Below are 8,013 nucleotides of genomic sequence, written 5' to 3'. Positions count from 1 at the left end.
GATGACCTACACCACTTTGTTATGCCTTTTACCTGGGCGCACAGATAAATTGCACATCACATTACGCATACGCACCGTTGGCCAGGACAAAAGCGCAAATAAATTACGCATTACATTTTTCGGCTACTGTTTACAGGCCCAGCGGCAATGCCATCAAGTGACTCGAAAGCCGGCAGATTGATGGTGCAACTCGCTGCCGCTCCTGAGTTGCCTCATTATGGAGTCCCCGAAAACATATTTTCGCATTCATCACATGGCAAAAGTTTTTTGCAGCCGCAAATTTGGGGGAAAAAGGGAAACCCGACCAGCTTCCTGGCATCCTGGCACATAATTGAAGCACATCGCAGACTCGTTTATAACGCAGTCATCTCCATGGCAATCCTATGGCTGCGTGTATTGCAGAATTTTATGGATTCAGCCTGCTTTTGATGGCGCTTTCATTTGCAAAATTTCTGCACAATTAGTGAGAGGGAAACTTTGAATTGTGTTTTTGGGGCATGTTGAATGTGAGACAACTCAAAAGGGAAACCATAACTTACTTGATTATTTCAAGCTGGCTCGGAAATAAATTTGCGATAGCTTTAATTAGTGTTCACTTTATGTCCTGAATGTTGGGAGAAAACTATTGACAGCAAATAAGTGGAATTAAAAATATCAATATATTATCATGCCTTTATATTGGTTTCCTCTTAAAGCAGTCATTTTAAGTTCAAGAGTTCTAAAAGGATATAAAGATATTTAAGCAAACAAACAATTTTTATAAACTATACATTTTCTTAAAATATGTAAAGTATGGTTAATCCCAGCTCATCCCCAATTTCGAGTCCAACAAAAAGTTGAATCGGATGTGGTCACAGTAATTAGTGATAAAGAGAGATAAGTCGTCCTGACACCTTCCACCTGAAGTGATTCACTTGTGTCAATCTGCGAGATGGGAGCCCTTAAAGTTGGGACAATACTTTGCTCTATTTGTACAAACCGTAGCGCAACAAAGGCGACATTGAAACTCCAGCCACCCACTCAACAACCCAACCACCTGAAAGGGGTGGCGTCTGAAAAGGGGTGGAACATGCATTAAACAAACAGCTGAGCCTTTTGTGTTGACTCATTAACGCACAGGTCGTCGTAGAGGGGGTAGCAGTGGGGAAAGTAAGTGACAGAGCCAGCGAAACGACAGAAATGAAACATCAGGCTGAAGCGTCCTCCCCTTCCGCTCAGTGTAATAAATACCCCACAGTCATAAAAAGCAAGCAGCAACAAAAACAAAGGACACATTCAAAACGCGCCTCTAACTTTTTTCAAGCTATTTTTGGCGGGAAAACAAATCGAAAAAGAGCAGAAATTTCAAATTAAATGCTGAAGAATGTCTTACATAAAAGATGAAAGAACTCCCCAAAACTGTTTCAAACTACATATCTTCACATTTTAAAATTTTATATCGTTCTTAAGGCTTAAATCTTAAAAGGAAAATATTTGTAACAAAATCTGTAATGCTTTAGATACAAAAATAATCTTCTCTTAAATAATGATTGTAATTACGTTGCTATGCAGTTATCCATAACCAACTATATGTAATACTTTCAAAAGTTTCAGATCCAAAGAATGTTTGTAAAAAATTCTCAAAATTTTATATGGTCCTTCCGGAGATTTGGCTTTTTTTCGATGAATTGTCAACCGTCTGCGCTTTCACCTCTGGGCCACACAAAAAGTGCCACCCCCTGGCCACGTCTGCCACGTCGACACGACACTCGACTTGGCTGAAATACGGGGCAAGGGATTCCGGGGGATAGGTCCGCATTTTGGAGCCGGATCCGGAGTCGAGTCGACAGTGAGCTCGCTTGTTGTGGAGTAACAATTTTCATTTTCAACGCCGAGCGTAGGGCGCAAAAAACGCATAAAATTTTACGAGCGCAGCTAAGTGGGAGGGAAAAATAGGGGAAAAGCCGGGAAAACCCGGCAGCAACGGGAAGCCATGGGACAAGGACAAACTGGCTCCCTTGCGGGGTTACGACTCCCTCGGCAAAAGTTTAGCTTTCGTGTTGGCCATAAAATGCCTGACAGGGCTTAGGAATGCAGTTGATTTGGAATGGAATGGAGTTTGCCAGAGCCTTACGCCTCAATGGATTCGTAGTCGGAATCAGCAGTCCATTGGGGGACTTTGCGGCTGATGGTACAGTTTTCCGGGCAAGGGTTAGGATTGGGGAGCCCAGGTGATGTTGCCCATCGCTTATTGAGTCGCTTTGCGTTAAGTTTCGAAATCTCCTTTTTATGGCCATAACGGTTAGGCGGCATTAGCTTCTTCGACTCCGACTATTGTCTTTGGCCAAAACGAGATTGCAGCATTCTCAGAATTAGCGGTAAATGAGCAAGGTTAGTGGGCTGAGACAAGGCCAAAATGGATGTTGGGTGGAGGTTCCTTGGAGATAGAGATGGAAAACTGAAGACAAAGTTTTCTTTTCCACGGGGCATTTAAGTTCAACGAGGTGGGCGGGGGCCAAACATATAAAACAGGTAATGGAACGTTGAGTAACAGCAAACTGTGAAATGGGAAATTCGACGATGTTGAAACGGGGGAAAGATTTTCTGTAATAATAAGCAAATGATTATTAAACAAAGCTAACAATAATAAACAGCATTGATATATTGGACTGAATTTTTGGAAATTAAATGCCATCAAAAATATACACCCCTACACCCAAATGTTAAAAAGGTAAAGGGCTCAATTAAAAGGGTTATGTCTTTAGTGCCTTATTCATATTGTTTGATTAGCCGCAAATCCTTTTTCACAGTCTAACGCTTCAACATATTTGACTTGAGCATTAAACGGGCTTTTGCCCTTTGGCCCCAAGCAAATATGCCGCAGAGAGAGAGAGAGAGAGTGGAAAACTTTAACTACACACCCACAGACAAGAGCGAAAGTCGGAGAAAGTCTAGCAGAAGGGCAAACAAAAGTAACTGAAAAATTTAGCGCTATGTCAACACATTCCAACAGGCAGCCAGGAAGGTCCTTATGCCGAGTCCTTTACCCATTTTCCAGAAACGAGCAGTCAGCCAAACAAAAGGACAATGCAACTCAAGTGCTCAGCCGAAAAAAGCGAGCAGTAAGCTCACATGTGCTCAAAGGAAAGCCAAGTGCTTGTACTGCTCAATGGGCCAAAGGGGAGATTTTAATAAGTAGCCTTAACTTGTAGTTGTACCTCAGCACTTTTCATTTCTTTTTTCTTAAAAGGCGAACGGTTTTTCCAAACTATTTCCCTGCTGTGCAGAAACTTTGCTTGTACGCTCGCCACCGCATACAAATGATTTTGGCTAAAACTTCTGCAGCGACTGAAAAGTATTTTAAAAACTTTCTCAAAAAAAAAACCCCACTCCATTAGGCGGCGATTGTCTTGTGCGAGCTGAGCAAGCTGCTGGATAAATTAAGACGCAGCCAGGACTACAAATCATTGAATTCAACCGCAGTGCGACAGGATGGCTGGGGCTATACGAGTAGGAGAAGTTGGAGGTGGCAACCGCGGGCTCAGCTGCCTTTGCCATCCAATCGCAGCCATCGATTGGCCCCTAAAGGCGACACATGTGGCTGAAATCCTCGGAAGTCCCTATCTCAACTTCCTTATTTATACCCGATTCCTCGCCCCTATTCAATATTTTTGGTAATACAATTTCATGGAGCTCCTCGGAATTTTCTTTCTGCGGCTGCTGCTGCTCGTCCTGAATTTTAATAAACTGATTCGTAGGAGGAGTTCGTATGAGTTCGATGGTAGCCAAAAGGGTTGTCACAACCCGCACGAACTTTGGTCGGTCGGCAAAAGTTGTCGCTTAGCAAATTTTATCAATAATAAAAATGCAGAGTTTTTCCCTCATTTTCCAGCTACCAAAATCCTGGCAAAGTTATCTTGTCAGGCATTTTTATAGTCTGCTCCCATCTCGGTTTGCTCTTCGTATTTACTTGGCAATTACTTCGAGTCTGGATTTAATTGAATGCAAAGTAGAAACTGCAACCCAAAACATTTCACTTTTGCGGAGTAGCACTGAATAAACATTTACACTCAGGGAAATTGGGACCTCTTAGTAGAAGTTTTTGATTGGGGTAAGTAAGAGAATTCAAATTGTAGTTACTTTGTCAATGTGGAAATAGTTTCCTGATTCATTTAAAATCTTAAATTTAAATTTACTGAATTGAATCTAGTTTCTGCTCAACTCAGCTGCTTTAAATCCAACTCTTTCGTCTACTGTTCCTTATTCTTAAGAATATGTTTTGCACTTCAAAATATTTTTTCTTCCAGAACATTCGTCGAGACGCTCTAGCTCCAAGCCACAGAGGAGGCAGCCATGTGAGGATGTTGGGTGGGTGGAACTGGTATCCGGAGACGCCTCCAATCGCGCAACAAAAACAGAACGCTGCACCTGAGTTGGCTGAGGAACTGAGGAGCAGCCAAGGAGCAAGGATTGTGTGTGGTTCGGCGTAGGCATCCACGTCTGTCTGTCGCCCATTTTCAAGTTGCATAATTTTGTTTTCCTTTCACAGCGAGCTAGCTCATTTCTCGCGTCTCCCACAGGCGAACTCCACCAGGCATACAGCCCGTACAGCCCACCAGTCCATCCATCCAGCCACCAACTCCACACCCATCTGGTGTGCACATTCTTGGCTGCATTCATACTTTTCACACCCTTTAGGATTATTTCGTGCATGGCATCTCAGGGCTGGCAACTGGAGAGGCTGTGCTCGCTGCTTCCAGGAGGAAAGTCGTGGCCAGGAGCTGCTCCTGTTGCCATTTGCCCTGAATGGAACTCGTTTCTGTTCTCATTTCGCCCATTCACTGTGCTGTGCACCTGCTTTTTTTTAAAGCAATTTAAATTAACAGCAATGACGACGACCAAGTCCTGCCAGGAGGAGCAGAGGAGAACAGTGAGTGAATGCGACTCCGTGTGTGTTTGTTTATGCCCCACGGCATCCAGAAGGTGGGCAGCTGGGGGTTGGAGGATTTGTGGTGCTGGGGGATGTGTGCGTTCCCGACATGCAATTGGAATGCAATTTGTTATGGGAAGTTAAGTCTCCACTTGTCAGTTAAGTTTACGCTTGGCTGTTTGCCCGTTGTCGTCGTCCTCGCAGGTTGCCATGCAGTTATGGTCCCGGATCATGGCACTTGGCCTCCTGCTGCTCCTGCTGCTCCTGCTCCTCTCCTGCTGCTCCTTCTACTCCATTTTGCCCACCCTGTCTGCGACCGTCCTTGTTGGGCAGTTAAAAAATAATTAAACTCTTTAAATATTTAAATTAATTTGTGCTGTGCCATGCAGTTGTGCACAAGAAAAATAAACCGAAATTCCGCACTTAATTGGCAAGGACAGAGCTGCTGCTGACGGGGCGAATGAGTGATATTTGTGTTTTTTGGGAGGGGATAATTCGCAGACTTGCCACTAGAAACGTAGTCTAACCAAGCATTCATTTAACATTTAATGAAAAAAGTAGCAAACACAATTAAATTCAAATATTTGTCAAAAATTTTATGAATTTATGAAAAGTCAAAAGACGCAAAGCACAGTTATGTATAAAAAATGAATTGTTATAAGCGATTGTGGAAAATAATCTTCAGGCAATTTAGCTTTTAAAAAGCTAACTCCCCAAAATATTTTGCCACCGGATCAAGGAATATTGATCCTGAACAAAAAGAATAAAATATATATTTTTATATGGTCGGAAACGCTTCCTTCTGCCTGTTACATACTTTTCAATGAATCTAGTATGCCCTTTTACTATCCATATAACGGGCATAATTACCATCAATAAAAATAACGCCTAGACAAAATAATCTCCGGATAAATAAACCTCCAGATAAAATAGCCCCCATTTTAAACAAGTCCTGGAAAAATTATCCCAAATAAAGAACACACAGATAAGTGATTATGTCGTCACCGCCTTCTTTCAATTATTATAAATTATTATACATTTTCTGATAGTTCCTATAGCAGCTATATGGCATATAACATAGGTATACCGATTGTTTCTTATTTATACGTATACGTAATATAAGTTTCAGATACGTTTAAAACATTTTGTAAACTGATTGTCATCTGATTTTTTTTCTTTTACTGTACCCAACTATAAAAACAAGGGCCGACTAACAAGCCAAGCAAACACCACCAAAACAATGTCCAGAATCATCCAAACGCAGAGCACGCAACTTTTGACTACTGGCGCCACTTTGGATGCCCCGCCCATCCGCCGCCCCCCCCACCTTCCTGGCAGTTGGGGCTTTATAGGCGTTTACTTTGACATATCGCCGTTGACTTAACCAAGCCGCCCGGCCAACTAATCGAGCTGAAGGCTTAACAACTTCGGATACTTTCGTACTGAAAGTACATACTGCGAACTGTGGGAGGAGCGCCTGAAATTATGCTACATCCACACAAGCGGGCTGGAAATGGACTCGGAAAATCAGACGATTTACATGCAGGCAAAATGTTGATTAGAAAATTAATTAAGGCTTTTACGATGGCACCGAGCTCGAAGCTCGGAGCTCTGAGCCCGGTTCTCCACTGGAAAACTTTCGCTTCGGCGAATTTACGACATTTTTATGACGGCCTGCCATGCGAAAGCGAGGTTTTCGGGGTTTCTCTGGGTGGGTTGCCTCGTAAAAAGTGCGTAAAAAGTTTCTGTCAGTGGCAGGAGCTCCTTTTTCCAGCTCCAGCTGATAAGGCAGCCAGCCATCAGAATATTCAATGCTCCTCCAGCTCCCTTTTTTTCCCGGAACGCTTATGCAGATGGGCTCCGGCCGTGGAGTTACTGGCACATTTCGTCCAATAAATAAATTGTGCGCCCAATGTGTGAAGCCTTTCAGTCGCTGGCTCCTTGTGCTCCTTGTGGGCGTCAACATGCCCACAATTTATTATTTGGGTGATTTCGAAGGTGAATGAACCCGAACAGGCAAACAAATGTATGCACGAAAGCCTGCCAAAAAATTGAATTCTAAAATACAAAGAACTAAAACCTTACAAGAGAAATGGTACCTGAGCAAAGTTTTTAATCAAAGCAGAAATCTAAGTACTAGGTGGTTTTGTATTTATATAACTAAAGTCTCAATATAATTGAGATTGTATTGATCCTTATGCATATTACTACAAACTTTTACTTTGAAGTGCTAGAGATAGATTTTATTTTTCTGTGCATATTTAGCTTTAGCTTCGAAGCTCGATTGGTGCCATCCAGGATCTACCCAGTTATACAGATCCCTGCCAGCAACGCCGGAACCCAGGAGCTCGAGTTCTAGCACCAGCACAACCAACCCCCATTGAGTGCAGCAAACGACGAGGGGAGGATTTCTCGGCTTGGGCGACTGCACAATGGCAAAGAACTTGACGAAATCATTACTTCGCCCCGACATTTATTGATGCCATAAAGTTGAAGATTTATGCGTTGTGGCAGTCGCACAAAACAGCCAAAAAGCACCCGCCCAGGAGCATTGCACCCGGTCCGGGGGGAAACCGCACGGGGCGAACGGAGTGCGGGGAAACCACCCGGCGAGGACATCGATACCCAGTTGCCCTCGAATAAGGAATAGCCCGCTTGCTACGTGGCCATGTCAAATGCTGGCTATTTTGGCATATTGCAGCACAGTGGGGCACAGAGGAATAACCCATTTGTCCTGCGGATTTGATCGGAAGGGACACCCTCTCCTTATCTTCACCATTCAGATACACACTCACCCACACACACATACGCACACAACAAAAGCGTGTTAATTTATTTAAATTGACTACGTGCAAAGTTTACTGGCGTCTTGGGCCCCAACTCCACCACCTTTGAAGGAGTTTTGTGGGGGAACTGTCTCACTGTTTGCACAAATTTCACATTTTACTGCGCCCGTCGACGTTTTTGTCTACGAATGCAAACCGATGACTGAGATTCAAGTCGACCATCTCAGTGAGGTACCGAGGTTATTGGAAGTGCATGTTTTTCATTTAATAAACTCAACCAGTTTTATTTAAACTTTTATAACTTCCACACGATTCTAA

At 43.2% G+C, this 8,013-nt stretch overlaps 2 long non-coding RNA genes across 3 annotated transcripts, besides 1 other annotated feature; one reads left to right on the top strand and one right to left on the bottom strand.

The window, feature by feature from the left end:
- Window positions 1-4,185: 4,185 nt before the first annotated feature.
- lncRNA:CR45318 (long non-coding RNA:CR45318) lies at window positions 4,186-5,385 on the bottom strand. The gene has a single exon (NR_124517.1). It is a non-coding gene; the product is annotated as a long non-coding RNA:CR45318 (long non-coding RNA).
- On the top strand, window positions 4,285-7,815 carry lncRNA:CR45319 (long non-coding RNA:CR45319). Of its 2 annotated transcripts, none has more exons than NR_124516.1 (1): window positions 4,285-7,815. It is a non-coding gene; the product is annotated as a long non-coding RNA:CR45319 (long non-coding RNA). The 2 variants fall into 2 exon arrangements; NR_124518.1 differs by having other exon boundaries at window positions 4,285-5,385.
- Window positions 5,652-5,744: a mobile genetic element.
- Window positions 7,816-8,013: the final 198 nt, after the last annotated feature.

This window comes from Drosophila melanogaster, chromosome 2R (assembly GCF_000001215.4).
Source record: "Drosophila melanogaster chromosome 2R".
Taxonomy (NCBI): Eukaryota; Metazoa; Arthropoda; class Insecta; order Diptera; family Drosophilidae; genus Drosophila; species Drosophila melanogaster.
Note: the sequence above shows the minus strand (reverse complement) of the source record. Positions and strands in the feature narration are given on the sequence as shown.